Below are 19,503 nucleotides of genomic sequence, written 5' to 3'. Positions count from 1 at the left end.
CGTATTCCAATTATGTGCAGCCTAACTTTAGGACACAGGTTCATGAAAGTCAAAAAACAGGACTTGCATTTCTTTAGCTATTCACAACCTTCGGCCATCTGGAGATATTTTTTGGATTGAAACATATCGACTATTATATGATGGAAATGTGGGGTCATTTACACATAGCAAGGTCCCACAACCATCAATCGTAGTTAGTTTTCTCCTGAACTTACTAAGGTCTAAACTCACAGGGCAAAAGGTGAGGTATATGAGCCCCATCTTGCTTAAAGTGATAAAAAAGAATAGTTGGACTTGAAATACTGGCTCTGTTTCTCTTTCCACAAATGCTGCCAGACAGACCTGTTCAGTTCTTCCACAGGCACCATTTCCACCATGACACTCTGGTTCATCCATTACTCCTAACACTTCCTCCCCTTCACTATAACACTTCTCATTCAATTGCACTTGCCCTTTCACCTCCTTGGCCCTCACTGTCCAAGGCTCCAACACGCCTTCCAGGTGAAGCAGCATTTTACTTCTATGTATTCACTGCTCACAAAGCGATTTCTTTTACATTGGCAAAACCAAATGTGGGCTGGCTGACTGTTTTATGCAAGGCTGATCTGACCTTCCAGTGAGTTATCAGTAAACCATTTTGCTCTCATGCTAACATTTCCACTCCGGGCCTGCTAAGTGTTCCAATAAACCTCAATGTAAGTTGGGGGAACACCAGCTCAGTTTCCACTTTGGCACTTTACAGCCTTTATAGACTCAACAATGAGCCCAACTTCAGAATAATAAAAGCAAAATGCTGTTGCATCTGAGCTGAAAAATGTGTTGCTGGAAAAGCGCAGCAGGTCAGGCAGCATCCAAGGAGCAGGAGAATCGACGTTTCGGACATAAGCCCTTCTTCAGGAATGAGGAGGGTGTGCCAAGCAGGCTAAGATAAAAGGTAGGGAGGAGGGACTTGGGGGAGGGGCGTTGGGAATGCGATAGGTGGAAGGAGGTTAAGGTGAGGGTGATAGGCCAGAGAGGGGGTGGGGGCGGAGAGGTCGGGAAGAAGATTGCAGATCAAGAACGCGGTGCTGAGTCCGAGGGTTGGGACTGAGATAAGGAGGGGTGAGGGAAAAATGAGAAAGCTGGAGAAATCGGCATTCATCCCTAGCATTGGAGGGCAGCCTGTCTCCCCTACTTGCGGAATGTTTCAGAGAACACCTCTGGGACACCCACACCAACCAAACCAACCCAACTGCCCCATGGCTGAACACTTTAACTCCCCTGCCCACTCCGCCAAGGACATGCAGGTCCTTGGCCTCCTCCATCGCCAGACCATGGCAACACGATGCCTGGAGGAAGAGCACCTCATCTTCCGCCTAGGAACCCTCCAACCACAAGGGATGAATGCAGATTTCTCCAGCTTTCTCATTTTCCCCTCACCTCACCTTATCTCAGTCCCAACCCTCGAACTCAGCACCACCTTCTTGATCTGCAATCTTCTTCCCAACCTCTCTGCCCCCACCCCTTCTCCGGCCTATCACCCTCACCTTAACCTCCTTCCACCTATCGCATTCCCAACGCCCCTCCCCCAAGTCCCTCCTCCCTACCTTTTATCTTAGCTTGCTTGGCACACCCTCCTCATTCCCGAAGAAGGGCTTATGCCTGAAATGTCGATTCTCCTGCTCCTTGGATGCTGCCTGACCTGCTGTGCTTTTCCAGCAACAGATTTTTCAGCTCTGATCTCCAGCATCTGCAGTCCTCACTTTCTCCTAGCTGTTGCCTCTGAAACAAACACCGAATGGTGGAGAAACTCAGCAGGTCTGACACCATCTGTGGAGAGAGAAGGAGTTAACGTTGTGAGTCCAATCTGACTCTTCTTCAGAACAAGCTCAGAGTAAGACCTCTTTCTCCATCTTGATTACAATACTGCACTTGCCCCCTCCACCAAAACCACACGGCTATATCTTGTTGGCTTTGCTAAAAGCATAGTGGGTTGCATTTTCTCTTTTTCACACCCACCCCATTTATACCTGTTTTACATCTATTTCTCCTTTACCACCAGTAACACTTCCTTTGGTTTTTGCTCAAGGCATATTCATCATTTGCTCCACTCACTCTTCCTCCCCTCTGTCAACAGCAAAAAAGCATAATTTACTAGCCCATTTCCATTGCGAAGAAGTCACAACATTCTCAAAATGTTAATCATTTCTCTCTCTTGACACATGCTGCCACACCTGCTGAGAAGGCTATCAGATATATGAGAAGTAGGCCATTCCGCCCCTTGGATTTGTTTCACCATTCAGTGAGATCTGGCTGACCTGCTAATCCTCAACTCTACTTTCCTGCCTTTTCCCTATAACCCTTGATTCCCTTACGGATGAAAAATGTAAAAAGGGCAGGTAGAATTTGGTCAAGGCGGGGTAATGCATTTTCAAAATGATTTTTATTATTTTATTTTGTTTAATCACTGGCGGGAGGTCGGCATCATTGGCTCCTTACCTGGTCAAGCCTGCATGTGACTCCAGACCCACAGCAACGTGGTTGACACTCAACTGCCCTCTGGGTAATTAGGGACAGACAATAAATGCTGGCCTAGCCAATGTCACCCACATCCTGTGAATTAACAAAATAATCTATCCAGAAGGCATATCATTCCCTTCTCCAAATCTCCTGATTTATAACTTAGTCTATATTTCTATTTGTGTAACCTCCTGGGTCTATAACATGCATGATTGAACAATGAGTTAATTGTCTATGTCAATGTCAATGAGAGGTGTTGAGCATCATTGCCTTCAATCCTTTGGTCCTCCTACCGATAGGGGCGCCACACTCCATCCACTCGAAGGTTCCTGGGGATAGAAAAAGCAAGAAAACATGAAGGGAAACAGATCCTTCAAAGAAAAACCCAAAACATGTTGTGAAATACGCGTGTGAACTTTTGTTTAAAGCTTACACAGTCAGAGCTGCCAACGTGAAATTAGACATTGCCCTGCCAGGGACGCTTCCAAGACGCATGCGTCTTTGCCGGCGATAGGCCGGCAGGGCGCACGCGTATTGAATCACGGCACGCACGCGTATTGGCCGGCGGTGGGCTGGCAGTGCGCACGCGTACGCGCTGCCCGTCGCTGCGTCTGGCGTTTTTTTTTGCCGCAGTCGCAGCGGCTGCGAGCGAGTGAGCGGCACGGGCCGGAGCAGCGAACGAATTCATGAACTTACCCACAGTTTAACTATGCAGTCCTGTCAGCTCCACAGAAAGTAAGTGTCCGCACGGCGTCGTCGCCTGGCGGATCTTGGTTCCACGCCCTGGTCGATGGTGTTAGTTGAAATAATTTGAGGTGGCGTCGGACGCTTAACAAAAGAGGAGCGGGCGGCGGGGCGGCCAGCGGAAGTCCCGCCTCCTCCCTGTCTCTAATAGGTCCTTTGTGCCCTCAATGGGCGGGGTGGCTGGTGCAGAGGTAGGCTCCTGATTGGCCGGCCGCCGCTGTCGGTCACGCCAGCTGCTGCATTACTTCCGGCAGGGAGATGGGTCTGGGAGCTCGGGAGGTTTTTTTTTCCTCTCTCTCTCTTTCAAAAAGTGTCTCTAAATGAAATTTTAACGATCGCAGCGATATTTTCTTACACAATAACGTTTTAAACGATGCGTAACAAACGCCGCCGGTCTTGTGTAGAGGTTGCTACCTTTGCAGAGAATATTTAAGAGTAAGAATCTGCCAGCTGTGTCTATTTAACTTCTTTAAATGTCTGAAAAATTATCTCGAAATTCATGTCCAGAATGTTTAATTTTTTTTTGTTTTATTTTCGGGAGGGCGTTTGTACTCCGATGCCCTGAGATTGCTGCAAATGGCAGCCCCCTCTCTGGTGTGACATATTTTTTTATTTCAGTTTCCTCCAAGAAGTTAACTTATCCTCCCCAAAAGTTTATTTTTTTTTATTTTTAAAAGAAAAACGTTTTAAATGATGTTAATAGGGGGAATGCATCTTGAAATGTAGCCACTGAGGCGTCAGTCTGCCTTGTCAGGTCTGGCTTTGTGTGTCTGTGTGTGTGTGAAATTTTTCCCTCCTGTGTCAAGCCTTTTCTTTTTTTCCCTTTCAATGCCTTCATCTCTTTTTTTTTTACAAAAAAGAGCAACTTCAAAGAATGCTGCTTAAAATGCCGTTTCTCAAGGGGAGGGTTGTTGTCCGCTCTGCAAGTCTTTCTCTCTCAGACCCAAGCCGCCTGTCCGTGTTACATGAAAGATTAATGTGTGGAGAGAAAATCGCTGCTTGGTTTGAATTGCCAGCCCCCCCCTTTTCCATCCCCTATCATGAGGGATTGTGGTGCGAGGCGGTGGCATAACCTTGTGGCTGATACACGGTTTAATCAGCGGAGGCAATCTGCAATCTTTACAAGCACGCCATTGTTACAAAGGCATTTCCCCTTCTCGTCCCGTTTTTCTTTCTCTTCTTAAAAAACCAGTTTATCTTGAATTGATTAGCAAGGAATCCAGCGTGACTAATCATATTGCGCAGAACGGCAGCAGTTTGTCATTAAATGTCCCCCCTCCGCCCCCAGAGAATAACAATTAATTTTGATCGTGCGACATTGTACTTTCAATGTGTGGTCCCCTTTTTTTTCATTTTCACTTGTGTATTATCAGACAACAAAACACATGGAATTATGGCAATGTGGGGGGAATTAAAGCTGAGATTATTTCTTTCACTGTCTTATGGGGGAGGGACAACACTGAAATTGTGAGTATGAGGCACTGAAATTCTCCAAGAAGCTGCTCATTGTGAGCAGATGGAGACTGTGTTATCTCCAGCCGGAGAGATAAGAGCATGAATTGCTGGCCTGTTTCTGAACCCTGCTTTTTAATGAGTCGGTTGCTAAGCAAATTTCATCTCGATCAGTTTAATCCTCAAGATTTCGTTTACACTTTGACGCTTGGTAATGCAGGCAACTTGCTCATATTTAAGTCATTCTACACAGCAGGTTGAGGCCTTCAGACATTCAAGCCATGTACCTAAAATTTGAGCTGTGGTATAATTTTCAATGGACCTTGCAAGTGTCTTGGTTGACTTGCCTTATTATGTTGACATTTTAAAAAATCTTGTACTAAAACCACATTTCCTAAATGTCTGCACATTTAACTAATTGGTATAATTAAAGCAAGAGGACAGTAATTTCCTAGGGAGTCAGATTTTACGTAAATGTTTTCTGATTGTTCCCATGTGAATGTCTTTTTTAAGAGAGCCCCTGATGTTTAAACACAGGTTTCAAGTTCTGAAGCTCATTTAATATTGTACGTGTATATTTTCTCCATTTGTGGGATGAGAGATAATTTATTCTCAAACACCTGTTTAGCTTCATACATCACTGAAAGGGTGTTTATTTAGGTCTGGCTTTTAAAGTATGCTGAATAAACAGAAGTGTCTGAAAAATTTGATTTGTGTTGAAAGCTGCTGGTTTTCTAAGTGTGAGTCAGAAAAGGCTGTGCCAGTTATGCTGTATAGCTTACTAGTTAATGTCTAATAGTATTTCAACAGTATTTCCTGTTCCTAGAGAGGTGTGGAGTAAAGTGTAGTGTAAATTTTGAACACCCCAATGAGTACCAGTCATTCCCCAGGGTTTAAGAGGTAATGGCTGTTAACAAATGAGCAATTTCTCCAGCTGTTCTCTAGGGAGCTGCAAGGAAGAGGGGTTGGTAGGATATGTTTAATTTGCCAAAGGATAATTATTGGGGTTTCGGTGAATGGCCAGCATGCTTTGCTTTCTCTTGTGAATTAAAGCTGCTATTGATAGTTTGCTGTTTTTCTCGACGTCTACTCTGGAGCTGGAATCTAGATTGCCTTTTCAGTAGTCATAAGGAGTTTACAGATTTGATATTTACAACTTGAAGCTGGAAATATCTGGACAGGAAGCTGTTGAGCTGCTTGGTCATTTACCTCTATCAAAATCCAGCAAAAGCTCTTCAAAATGAGGACTAATCACACTTAGATATCTTGTCTTCTATCATTTGTCTTGCACTAGGATGCTGAGGGAGAGGGTGTGAAATTTAGGATTTTACACGGTAGTGCATTGCTGATCTGGAACTGATCCAACTTTTTTCAGTATTCAACCCTTAGAAATTTTGTACCAGCATAGTGCACATCCTAACCCATCCCTTGAGATGGCAGCTATGAAAACTCTTCTTGATAGAAGGGGACTTAATCTATCTAGAAGGTCCATCAAACCAATTAGTGGGTTTGAGTTTGTGGCTGGTATTCTCGATTTGAGTCTTGTTGTACCCAAATGCATCCTGGACCAGTTGCTATCAAATTGATTCTTGATAAATGCATTATTGAAATTGCTTTAGAATATGGATGTAATTAATTTAGAATTTCAGATGACTGTAATTCAAGCCCCTGTGCTGGCCCTGTTTAATCACCACTGAATTAAATCCCTACCATGTTTAGACCCTCTTTCTTATTTTGAAGACGTTGATTTCCTCATTATACATCCAACATCTTATCTACATAAGAGTATATAATTCCCACTATAGCATTGAGTCATTGCGTTTAGTGTCCATAACTTTGCTACCTAGAACTTGGCTTCTGAACTGCTCAAATTGTCACTTTATTATTGAGTCAATCTGACCTGTTTGATGTAGTGATAAGGATGGGAGGGATATGGTGATTGATGCCTCTTGAATTTCTATTTGACTGACCTCAAAGGCATGCAGTAAATTGAATTTGCGCGTACAGAACATTCAACTTATTGGACTTGTGTTGCATGTGACTCCTTCCCACCATGCTTCAACTCCTCCTATAAACAACCATTTTATTTCTCCCACCTCTAGTGGTCTAGTTTCTCCGGTACATGGACCTATATGATTCATCTCAATAACTTTCTATGGGCGCAAGATCCTGATTCTCTCCACTCCAGGTTTTCAGAAAAACTCCAATTCCTTCTATGGACGATTTGGTAATGACTGGTGTTACACTATCCACAATACAATATTTTCTTCAGCTATCCTGTCTTCCATAATTTGAAAGGTCACCTTTTCTTTGGTTCTTTTTTCCAGAAAAGCAATGTCTTCTCTTTGCTATTGGGTATAACCCTTCCATTTTGTTCCCATCCACAGGAATTTTGAGTATCCATTGAATCATTGGAAAGCTTTTGTTTCCCGAACTTAATTTTCTGCCACTTACAATCTCCGGTCATTAGTGTGGGCATGTTTTGGACGTTTGCTTTCATATCAGAACTGTTGTGGCAGCCTCTCTCTTAATTACAACCAAGTTTTAACCACAATGAGATGGGCGTAGGCATGATTGAATGCATTGCTTATATACAAGTCAGTTTAAGTTAGGTACAAGTCCCAAATATGTTGCAATTGGGGTGGGGTGGGGGGGGGGGTGTTATTGGAAATGATAACATCTTCCTGAAAGCTCTTTAAGACACCGTATTACAATAAGACATTCACTGCAAGAAATAAGTTTATGCTTGGCACAGGAGTCTTGCACCAAATGCTTAATGTGATTTTAGTACACCAGAAAGGGCGGAATGATGGCTCAGTGGTTAGTGCTGCTGCCTCTCAGCCCGTGGGACCTGGGTTCAATTCCAGCCTCTGACGACTGAGTGGAGGTTGCACATTCTATAAAATGTATGTGTGGGTTTGCTCTGGTTGCCTCCCATGGTCCGAAGATGTGCAGATTAGATGGATTGGCTATGCTAAATTATCTATAGCGTCCAGGGATATATCCACGTTAGTTGGATTAGCCATGGTAAATGCAGACTTGCAGGGATAGGGTTGGGTCTGGGTGGGATGGTCTTCAAGAGGGTTGGTCTGCATTTGATGGGCCAAATGGCCTGCTTCCACACCATAGGGTTTCTATAATTCTCGGTTCTATACTTTTGTAATCAATGATAAACAAGCATTTCAGATCAAAATGCTGAAATCATAATTGACTTCCAAAGCCTTGTCAAATTTTGCTGGACTTCAAGCCAGGAATATTGGGCTGAATGTGTTACTGTTCTAAATGTAGAGTACGAGCCTAAAAGGTCCAGAGAGACAAAGGCATTCAGGAGTTGTAATCTGTGAATTGCTTGAAGTTAATTGGAAACTGAAAGATGGAGAGTATCCTCTTATCGACTTCCTGGCAGGGGAATGGGGGAGGGGGTTAGACTGTTTATCTAGGTCAATTAAGAATCTGTCATCTTCCAGTCTTCGCTTGCAGGGCCCATGATCTCTCATAGTATGTATTTAATAAAATTTCTTAACATAGGAAGCATATCTGAAATATTTGATATTTGTACAAATTGTTCATTTATCACTTTGCTTTAAAGCTAATGTACTTTGACTCTTTGGTATGAGGTCCAAACTTTCAATGTTTAGGGAAATTGTGCTATCTTTATTTGTAAAGATTGACTGTATTCCTACTGATGGTGTTTTGCAGCTGTATGTTTTGGACCTTCAGTGCAACTGAAGCATATTGTGGTTCTGAAATCTCATGGGAAAGCTACCATGACAGTGTTTTGCAATTCAAGTCTTAATTCCAAAATGATAGCACTCTGGTTCCAGAGTACCTGATTGTTGGAAGTAAGTTCTGCTTTTCAATCATGATTCTAGCTGAAATTGTACATGACTCAGACTAGGGCACTGCCAAATTCAATCTCTCTCCCCAGTACAAACTCTCCATTCTCAAATAGTTTGCGTATGAGGATATCCAAGTACAGTACATGGAAAGGATCATGCTTTTGAAATACAAGAGAGCCCTGACTATCTTGGGATGAACTTAACCAGATGAATTCGTACCTGTTTAAAGTTTTAAATGTATATCTCTGTTCATTCAAAGACCAAAGAGCCTTGGCCCACCATGTCTGCACCTATTCCTATTCCTTATTTAGGCCCCCTTCTTATTGTTGATATTCAGTTTCTATCCCTCTGCCTCCTGGTCATGTCTATCAAGTTAAAAATCACTGAAGTAGGATCATAGGACTCAGAATTTATATAAATTGTGTCCTATAATTCTACTCCACTGCTTACCTAATGAAGGAGCAGCACTCCGAAAGCTAGTGCTTCCAAATAAACCTGTTGGACTATAATCTGGTGTTGTGATTTTTAACTGTCCCTCCACCCCAGTCCAACACCTGCTCCTGCACATCATGCTTATCAAGACACAACTTAGGTACCTGCTTCCCCACCCCCACCTATTGGCAGTGTGTTCCAGGTAGCCGTCATCTTCATCTTCACAAGTTTTCTTCTTTTGAGCAGCACTATAGATTTCTAGGAGCTTTGTTTTATTCAGAGTTAATAATCTATGACCAAAGCAGCAACTTGGATGTATTGAAGACCTTTTTTAATAGTGTCCTAAGATGACTTCTTTGTTCAAACCTCCTGGTCATGTTTTTAGAGTATTAAAGGGAAGCAGAGAGACTTCGGGAAGAAATGCTGGAACTTGGTTGATGACTGACACTTTAACAGATTGCAGTGTTTGGGTAGCGAAGTGCAACCACATGTTCAGTTGTAATTGACATGACTTGCAGGATGCCACATCTCTTGCCCTACCCTAACTGTATGAGGGTTATGCATAGTGCAGCTTCATCAAAGGCCTGTATATCTGTAAAGCCATAGACTCAGCACTTTCTAATATTAATGCTAGAAAGTGGATGGAGAGCTGCTATTAGCACTACTTCCCTTTGTTAGATGTGTTGCATTAAGAATTTTTTCACTTTACAAGCAAGGGCAGGTTGGTTGCCACTGACAACTTGGTGCAAATCCAGGCTAATGTTTAATTACGTATAATTAACTGCTAGCACAAACTGTAGTTGTAATTATGCAAAACAAATGGCAAACTAAGAATAAATACATTACACTTCATGGAGTAAAGTCCCCAGGGCCTGGCTTGATCTCATTCCATAAACAGCTAGTCAAGTTTTTTTTTTGAAGAAATTAATGGTAAGCCATAATAAGATGCCCTAATTCCTGACTACGTAATGACAATTACTGAAACTTGATTGCTGACTGAACAGAGATCTCGGTGGATGCGGTTTTAAAAGGATAGCTGTAAATCTGAAACAAAACTTTGGATTGATCAGAAACATAGTATTTGCACTTATTAGTTATATTGAATTTCTTGTGTTTTGAGTACATTAACAATAATTCAGGATATGCTATGATCATTGCTGTTTGTACTTTCACAATAAAACAGAGGATCTGCTGGAAATTGAAATGATTGACTGTCTGTGAGCAGACAAAGTATTGGTAAACTCCACTGCCATTTTGGTCTCAAAAGGGAAAAAGACAGTGGATACCTGAAAATTACTGGCCTTCAGATGTGACTCCTTTTTATAAAGGAAGTGCGTTTAAGATGCTTGTTTTGCAACCGGTTATATTCTGGAATGCCCTGTCTGAAAGGGTAAAGTTAGTAAATTCTATAACTTCAAATGGCTATTGGATAAATGCTTGAAAATAGAATTAAAAACATTGGAACTAGCAGTAAATGTAATTTGCAAATGCGTGCAAAAAGTTATTTTATTTTCCCATTACAGGATAAGGAAAGCTAATTTGCATAGCCTACAAAGTACGTGGGTATTTCTCACTGGGGCATTAACCAGAAATTGATTTTTAAACATTTGTCTTCAAACCTTTGAGCAAACATTTGCTTTCAACGCCACCTTTTGTGTTGACAATAGATCTTGCCATTATGGAAGCGCATGCTGTAGAAATCTGTAGAGTTGCATGTTTTCTGCAAGATAGCATTGTGTCCAGGAGGTCTGGGAGTTCAGTAGCTCCTCCACTTCCTCACTGAACAAGAATTAAAGTAGGCAGATTCTTCATCGTGGGGCTAAGCTAGTGCTTTGGAGTTTTATCTTCAGTTCATGGGGGAAGGAATGCAATTTCACAACTCTTGCCCTGAAATTAGTTGGCTCAATATTGATTTTGTTCTTTTCCACGGCACCACCTTCTACAGGTTTCACAGCATTATTAAGTTGACAGTATTGTTCTGTGATTTATAATGGAAGGCAGGTCCAATTCTGCCTGAAATGTGGCTTACCCACTCAGCACTTCAAATTCCTCTGTTTCAAATTAATATCTATAAGCCAGCGGGTCCTGTGCTGGTTTGAGCACATGGCTGTTTTTCTTCTGCTTGTACAGACCTTGGGCTGACATAGTCCAATACTGATATACACTCGGTTTTAACTAAAATCCTAGAGCATGTAACCCAAGTGTATTGGAGGTAATGTATCCTGCTTCACAATTCACAGTTGTGTTCAATTGTTTAATTAATGAAGAATAGGACTGGGTTTGAGATTGGTATGGAACAGGTTAGTTTTATCCTAATATGTTGCAATCGTAAACTTGTCCTATACCAGAGGAAGAGTGAAATCAGATAAAATACACATGCTTGGTTGAAGAGCCATTGGTGCAAAGCTACTATCTAGAATTGTCTAACTGATTCCCTCTAAGCATGGTTATCATTCCCCTCTCCTGCATGTAACAAGTAGGTGACCGGCTGGCCTGGGATGGTATTGAGGATATATTGAGCCTCATTAAAAATGGACTCTTGAAAGTGAGGGAGTCATGGGGAAATAAAAACATGGTAAGGGATGGGTAGAAATGTAACCCTTGGAGTTGTTCACTTGCTGTGAATGTATTGTTTTAAATGATTTTAGATTGACATTTATCTCAAGCCTAGAATAGCTGATTAAAATTAACATCACTATTACTGATGACATTCAGGGTAAATGGGGCTAATACTTGGCATCTGTATATTAATTGAGAATGCACTTGAAAATGTGATGCTTGATAAATATATCCAAAACAGTGCAAGGTTCCATCATCACCCTGGGATGTCTTCCTGATTTGAATTCATCATGTAAAGTAGCATGAGCTCCAGCTCAATCAACCAGTGCTTGTCTGTTCCCCAGGTACTGAACTGATTTGAAAAGTACATTTCTACATGTTAGTGGAATGTCATCAGTCCTCTGCAGAATGGAATGCAAATGATGGGATGATATATGGAGAGTGTTGTATCGTGCCCACAGCACCACCTCTGATGACAAGACTATTAATCTGATGGATGGTTCAGGATGAATTAGATGCGCATATGTTTTAGTTTTGGCCCCCTTTACTCGTTAACTGAAGTTCAAAAATTGATGTCAATTTGTGCAAGTTTTTTTCTCCCTCCCTTAAAGGGAGGGGTTAACAAAGGAGGCAGAACAAAGAAAATGGGGAAATTGGATGACTTCTCATTTTGATGAATGACCTGTCACAAGTTGGAAAATTTGGCATGTGATGGTGCCAGTGTGATAACATAATGAATGTCAGTAGCAAAACTGCTTGACACTGGAAAGTTGTATATTCTTAAGCACTATGCAGGAAAAATCCAAATTCCAAATGTGTACAGCAGCTTTAATAAAACAATGTCTTATTACTTTGACATTCTCAAATCTGCTGTGAAAATAAATATTTAATTCCTGAATGAGTTAAATTGTAAATATTTTCGTGGAGTTTTGCAGCCTATTTCTTCAGGCAAATTTTCATGTAGATGACTAACCTGGAAGTGCAGTAGCTAAGATTTGACCGGCACAGTGATCATTGTCGGTTTGGGGGGTGGGGGGGTGATCTAAGGCTGAACTCTATTGCTATTCACATATTTAACCACTTAGGCTACTGGATGAAAATATGTGAATGGGGGGAGTGGGACCAATGTCACAAGTGAACCATTCTGTGGTAGTGAAGATATTTCTTTGCATCATTTCCCCTCAGGTTGACCACTGTGTGTCCTGGAGCTGGCAGTATAATGAGTGTACTATCCCTTGTCTTCTATCTTGCTGACTTATGATCAGTCAGGAAGGGATGCCATTTGGAATATAATTAATTAAAAGGGCTCTTTTCTCCTTTTTCCTTTTTTGAACCCTTCCTGATGCCCTATCACTTTCTGGTGGAATGCTGCACATGCTTGTCAGGTTTGCCAAGAACTGATAACAGGAAATTAGTTATGTTCCTGGTACCACTTACGATGGTAGAAATTACAGGTGACCACTGTAGTCAGTGTAAAATGTACTGTTGTCTGAAACTGTACAAAACTTAGTGAAACATCTTGCTGCTGTTTTGATTCTCTCCTCTCTTCTCTCTCGCTCTCATTTTCTGCCTACCATCCCCACCCCCACCCCCAATGCACTCACAAATATACTGTTGGTCCGAAGATATATGTTCTCATCTTGTGTTGCATTGGTTTTGTTTATTCAAGGTCTTGTAAATATCAATAAACATGTGGTTCCCAGGTCTTATTTCAGATGACTTCTACTTATATAGAAATCATGGAAGCTGGGTGAGCAAATGATCTCCACTGCATGCTGTACGTTTGTGTACTGTGGTGTTTTTTGTTTTTGTAGGAGCATGAAGTGCCAGTGGCTTCAGACTGAGTGAGCTGCTGTTGTGATGACTGAAATCAGTGAGATTGTAAATTTTCGATTCCATTACATGAAGTACAAATTCAAATAACCATGCGTTTAGTTACATTGACGTCCTATCGAGAGGGAAGAGGGTACAATAGTTTTGGGCATGGTTTTATGCCCTGGACCGTTTTTGTTATGGATTAAAGTAAAATTGAATGCAGAAATTTGTCCAAATATTCCAATCCAACAAGATGTAGCATTGTAAACAGTCCTCAGTGTTAATGTCTTGAATTTGTTTTTGCTCGATTTTAAGCAGGCAATTGTGAGCCACTGTTAGGTCAGCACATTTATCAGTTATTGCAAATTGAAGATGAGGAATGGTTTGTTTGATTAATTTTGGAAGAGATTTTCTAAGTACAGAGAATGCCTACCTAACACAACACAAAAAAATTGTTATTTGGCTCATATAGGCAACCCTCCCAGTTTGTTCTGTACAAACCCGCTCCTGGGAAAGTTGTACCTCCTAGTTGTCGAAATAAGGTTGCATTTCAGTCAAATTTAGGTCACTTGATCTGGGTTGCTACTAATACCCTGTTTAGACTTGACTGAAATTATGCAGCAGGCATAAATGTTTGCAAACACATGTTCCATGAATTGCCCTGGTTTTGTCTTGGCTTCCAAAGCAAGAATATTGTCCAAGAAAAACGTTTATTAAATGCTGGAAATACTCCGTTTTTATCCAAGTTCATCTTGACCTGAAATGTTCACTCTGATCTATTTGGCCTACCTAAGTATTTGGCTTACCTAAGCAACAACTGCATTGTATTAATAAATGTGAAACTTGGTTTGGTGACAAAGGGAGACCAAGGTGAATTATTGAAGTATCCTCCAGTGAAATCCATGCATTAATGTTTGACCATAATGGCCTGTGATCTGACCTCAAAGTTGGAAATATATTGGAAATGTATTTTAATTTGTGGATCCATAGTTTTTAAATCTGTTTCCGCCCTGGCCTTTTCTGGCAATTTTCTTGCAGGAAGCTTGTGCGCATTGCAATGTTTAAAAAGGAAGTATAATGAAACTTTGAGAATAGCCTGAATAATTTTGGGAATGAAATATTGAATGGTGATGAAGTCAAAATGCTAAGGCTTTAAAACATGTTCCAAACTGTTCCAAATTGGCTGTGCACCCCTGAATCTTGTGCAAAATGTCTGTATGCTGTAAAAGCTTGTGCTCCTCAGTAATTCAAGCTATTTATCTATGGCCAAATTTCAAAATGATTTTAATTATGCAACATCCTCCATAAGCTGAATTGCGAACCTTCCTAAGACTAGCAGAAGTCTAAGTGTATAACAACTAGGCTGTCTAAAGACAGCAAAGATGTTCCTGATGAGCAAGGAATCCAGAACGGGGGTCAGTCAAAAGATACAGGGAAGGCCATTTTGGACTGAAGGAAAAAACATTCAACCAGACTGGTGAGCCTGTGGAATTTTCTGCCACAGAAAGTGGTTCAGACTAAAACATTTGTTTTCCAAAAGGAATTAGTTCTTAGGGCTGAAGGGACGAAAAATGTTGAGACCTTCATTTTTCACCTCTCGGTATGGGGGCTAGACCATTTCAAAGTGAGGTGAGAAAGTTCGTAGTGAATCTGTGGTGTTCTCTACCACAGGTTGTGGAGGCCATGTCACTGCATGTACTTAAGCAACATATTTCTACAGACTAAAGATTTAAAGTATTTGTAGAGAGCATGATACTGAGATGAGCCTCTTGAATGGTGGAACAAACTTGACAGGCTGGTCGACACTCGCTCCTGTTTTCTGTTTGAGTTGATGGTGGCTTGATTCCAGGGTCAAGTTTATTATTTCCTTTTGCTGCTGCATCATCATGGCAGAGATTTGTTCTTTGGCACATCACGCTGGTATTTGCATTTAAGAATTTGAAATCGAAATGAGGTGTGACAGGCGTTCAAGGTATTACATGTTGAGTGCTGCAGGATATTTAACAACAATTTTTTGTAATCCTTCGAAAAATGGGTCATCTCCATGAGGCGCACTTGATCTTTTAAGTTAGAAGTGAATGCTGTTAACATGGCAGGTGGTTGGAAAGCCTGCTAGTACAGCAGGCTTTGTTCATACACAGATAACAGAAAGGTCTTTGTCAGTGTGCTGAACCTTTTTTTGTTATCCACTAGTTGTAAGGAAGGTAGACTTGTATCCAACAGTGACTTTTAAAAGTCGATAAGGATGCAAAACAAATGTCAATTTCAGCTTAAGGTTCAAAGAAATTAAACTTAATAATACTGAGCTTGAAGGTAGGTAAACTGAATGAATGAGTTCTTTAAGCTAATCTGTCGTTTCTAGGAGTGGTGAAAAATGACTTCATGGTTGTGATCTTGGCTGTGGCCACCTTGGCTCAGGCAGACATGCTGGATCCCCTGTAACTAATAGGTTGTGGACAGAGGCAAAAGCAAGAGATGAAAGCTTTATTGAAAACACATTCTCTACCCAAGAGATGTATCCTATCTCTCTCTGCTCTAAAGTAGAAACTGTAAATGTTTAGCTTAGAATAATTAGTTTCTCGCCAAAAAAAACTGATACTGCCTCTCTAGCCCCTGGCTGGATATCTTCTGAAGGGGCTGCAACTTGTCTGTTATGACATGAATAATATTTTCATCTGATTCCAGTGTTAGTGCAGAGACCTGAGCCCATTATCAAGACTGACAGTTGCATATGGAACTGAGGAATTGCTGCTGTGCGTTAGATGGGAAGCATTGTAGGAAGAGGTCTTGTGATCTGTTGTGTTTACTCTGCCATTCCAACCGATCACCACCAATCTTCTACTTTTTTACACCAGTTTCCTGCAACATCTCCATATAATGCAATTTCTGTGAACATACTATAGCCCTGGAGCTTCCAAAGCCAGTTGGGTGGAGAATTTACCACCCCTGTGCCTGAGGCGATTCTTTCATCTCTGACCAAAATGGTTTGCCCCATCTTGAGACTGTCCCTCATTTCAGTGTGGATCTGTGGCATTCTTGGGCCTCTTACATACTTGTGAAAGATTCTATGGCACTATTTCCAGGAAAAGTTAGTTATTGTGGGTCAGTAGCTAGTTCATCAATAGTTCATCGCATTGCTGTTTGTGAAAGCTGCCATCCTATGTGACAAGGGACTTTTGACATCTGCATCAACCAAGTTACTCCAACAATAATCCTTTTTTGTATTTTGTAGCAAAATAGGAATTTGGCGAGTCTTGAGGATTTGTAGCTCAGGTTGAGGTTTTGGATGTAGGTTTGCTCACTGAGCTGAAAGGTTCACTTCCAGACGTTTTGTTACCTTACTAGGTAACCTCTTCAGTGGACCTCGTGCGAAGCAATGCTGAAAATTCCTGCTTTCTATTTATGTTTGGGTTTCTTTGGGTTAATGTTATTTCCTGTGAAGTCACTTCCTGTTTTTCTCGGGGGTGGTAGATGGGATCTAACTGTGTTTTTTGGAATGCCATGCCTCTAGGAATTCTCATGTGTCTCACAGACCCTTTTACAGAAAACAAACAAAACTAATGTCATTTACAAAATACCTTGCAAGGACTGTAACAAACGCTACATTGGACAAACAGGCAGGAAATTAGCCTCCAGGATAAATGAACACCAACAGCCACAAAAAGACATGACCCCCTCTCACTAGTATCCTTACATATGGATGAGGGAGGAAACCACTTTGGGACAACAGATCCATCCTAGGATAAGCCAAACAAAGACCCGCACGAGAATTCCGAGAGGCATGGCATTCCAACCGGAACACACACCAAACACATTGAGTTAGATCCCACCTACCACCCCTTGAGAAAAGGAACAGGAAGTGACTTCACAGGAAATGACATCACCAACCCAACCATCTAAATAGAAAGCTGGAATTTTCAGCATTGCTTCGCACGAGGTCCACTGAAGATGTTACCTAGTAAGGTAACAAAACGCCTAGAAATGAACCTTTCAGCTCAGCGAGCAAACCTACATACAGGATAAGAACTGGGGTGTACTAAGGTTTTGCAAGACACATTCCATGTATGGAAAGGGAGGGATTAGTGTCTAACCCTTGCTGTCCCCTCTATTCCCCATGTTTTGACTTACTGGGTTGAGTTTATGACTTTTATGAGCTACTGAGCTGAAAGTAGGAAGTCAGACCTAATCTTTTTTGAGTCAGTTTGAAATTATTTTGTGCAGTGTATTCTCTCTGGGCAGGGTAGAAGAATGACAGGACAGGAATGATTTCCTTGAAATAGAAATTTTAAAAAACTGATTGCTAAGTTCCCTAATGGCCCAGCTAAATAAGGCACTAATTGAGTCATTCCGACCTAGATTTATATCTGGTGTGTACCTGAGAATTGTGCTGCAGTTTTTTTGTTCCCAACCGTTTCTGGGCCTGTGTGAAAAAGCCACTTGGCTCAGGCATCAGGAGGTTCACAGCAAAAAGAAATGGTATTAGAAGCAAAAGGATATAATTGTTGACAAAAGGAAGGAGGAAAAATGTACCTGTTGTGTATGTTTGTGCACTGATCAATTTACATTAAAACCTCAGCTCGAAGTATTTTGGCTTGTCCTGGAACTAATTTGGAGCATTGTGATTAGTGTGCATCTAAAATGTAGCCTGACTTGATGAACAAACATTATTCCCATCAGAGGTTTAGGTACAATAAAAACTTCAATTGAAGTTTCGCTGGAACTTCTGGGTTATGCAAATTTAAGAAAGCTAACAATTTGACTTTCAATTGGCTGGAAGATCAATCAGTTTCTGCCAGACACATCCCAAGTCAGACTCCATCATCACTAAACACTGAACAAAAATACTGGATGTTGGGAACAAACCAAAACCAAACCTGCAAAATCTCAGCAGGTTTGGCAGCATCTGTGGAGAGAAATAAGAGTTCATGTTTCCAGTCCAGTTAACATCAGAACTGATTGTAGCCATCATTTGAGATTTTCCTATTCAGCTTCAATTCTGCTGATTAAGCAGTACCTATTGCCTTGTCTCTTCAATGGTTGTAGCTGCAGGCCTGTTATTTGCTACTTGTGAATGAGTAACAAATACATGTTAAGAGATTATAAACTCACCTCATCAGATAACAACATACTTCCTGACTAACTTCACGGAATATTTAATCTGGTGCTGTGATCTTTAATTTTATAGTTGGGTTAAAGCCAGTGCATTGATTTGGGGTCTTGTCCATGTTAATTCATTTGCATTAAATGTAGATAAATTTTTAATGTGTTTATTGAGATGATGACAAAAAAAATGGGTTTGAAAAATGACAGAACTCTGATTTTATTTAGCCACAACGCTTGATTAATACTGCACCTGTTGTCAACATGCAAAGCAGTTAAAAATTGGTTTCCAGAACTCTTAATTTTTCACAGACTTTACTAGTCTTTCTCCTCTGACCATTATCATTCTATTCCCCATGGCAACAGCCTGCTCAGTCTTGGAAACACTGCAGGCTTTTTGAAAAAAAAATCCATGATGTCTTGCAGCAGATCAACCTGTTTGCTACATTGTAAACCTGAACTCCATTTGCTGTTCTGAAGTCCCAGAGAACTTAACATTTGTTTGAACTGGGTGTTTCATTACTTCTCCACTACTTTTGCCAAGGTGCTGTTTCCTCATTGGGGTTACCAGGCCTAGTTATTTACAATTTTTGTTTTACTAGCACCACATGATGAAGTAAAATGTTCCAAGTCACTTCATTGGAGTGTTTTATATTCAATATCAAGCCAAAGGTGGTATTAGGGCAGATTACCAAAATATTGATCAGAGGCAGGTTTTAACAGGAAGCTTAGATCTCATGGAATACAGAGAGAACTAGCCATTTGGATACAGAACTGGCTCAAAGGTAGAAGACAGAGGGTGGTGGTGGAGGGATGTTTTTCAGACTGGAGGCCTGTGACCAGTGGAGTGCCACAAGGATCGGTGCTGGGCCCTTTACTTTTTGTCATTTTACATAAATTATTTGGATGCGAGCATAAGAGGTACAGTTAGTAAGTTTGCAGATGACACCAAAACTGGAGGAGTAGTGAACAGCGAAGAGGGTTACCTCAGATTACAACAGGATCTGGACCAGATGGGCCAATGGGCTGAGAAGTGGCAGATGGAGTTTAATTCAGATAAATG

The 19,503-nt window shown here is 41.2% G+C and overlaps 1 protein-coding gene across 2 annotated transcripts in view; it reads left to right on the top strand.

The window, feature by feature from the left end:
* Nucleotides 1-3,098: 3,098 nt before the first annotated feature.
* fam222ba (family with sequence similarity 222 member Ba) overlaps nucleotides 3,099-19,503 on the top strand; it is a 53,863-nt gene continuing 37,458 nt past the window's right edge. The window contains exon 1 of one of the 2 annotated variants that reach the window (XM_043718072.1): nucleotides 3,099-3,234. The gene's annotated coding sequence lies outside the window, so the exon portion shown is untranslated. Of the gene's footprint in view, nucleotides 3,235-3,493; nucleotides 3,679-19,503 lie in introns of those variants that run through there. The other variant, XM_043718073.1, reaches the window with a different exon arrangement.

The sequence above is a fragment of the Chiloscyllium plagiosum genome, chromosome 28 (assembly GCF_004010195.1).
Source record: "Chiloscyllium plagiosum isolate BGI_BamShark_2017 chromosome 28, ASM401019v2, whole genome shotgun sequence".
NCBI classification, from domain to species: domain Eukaryota; kingdom Metazoa; phylum Chordata; class Chondrichthyes; order Orectolobiformes; family Hemiscylliidae; genus Chiloscyllium; species Chiloscyllium plagiosum.
Note: the sequence above shows the minus strand (reverse complement) of the source record. Positions and strands in the feature narration are given on the sequence as shown.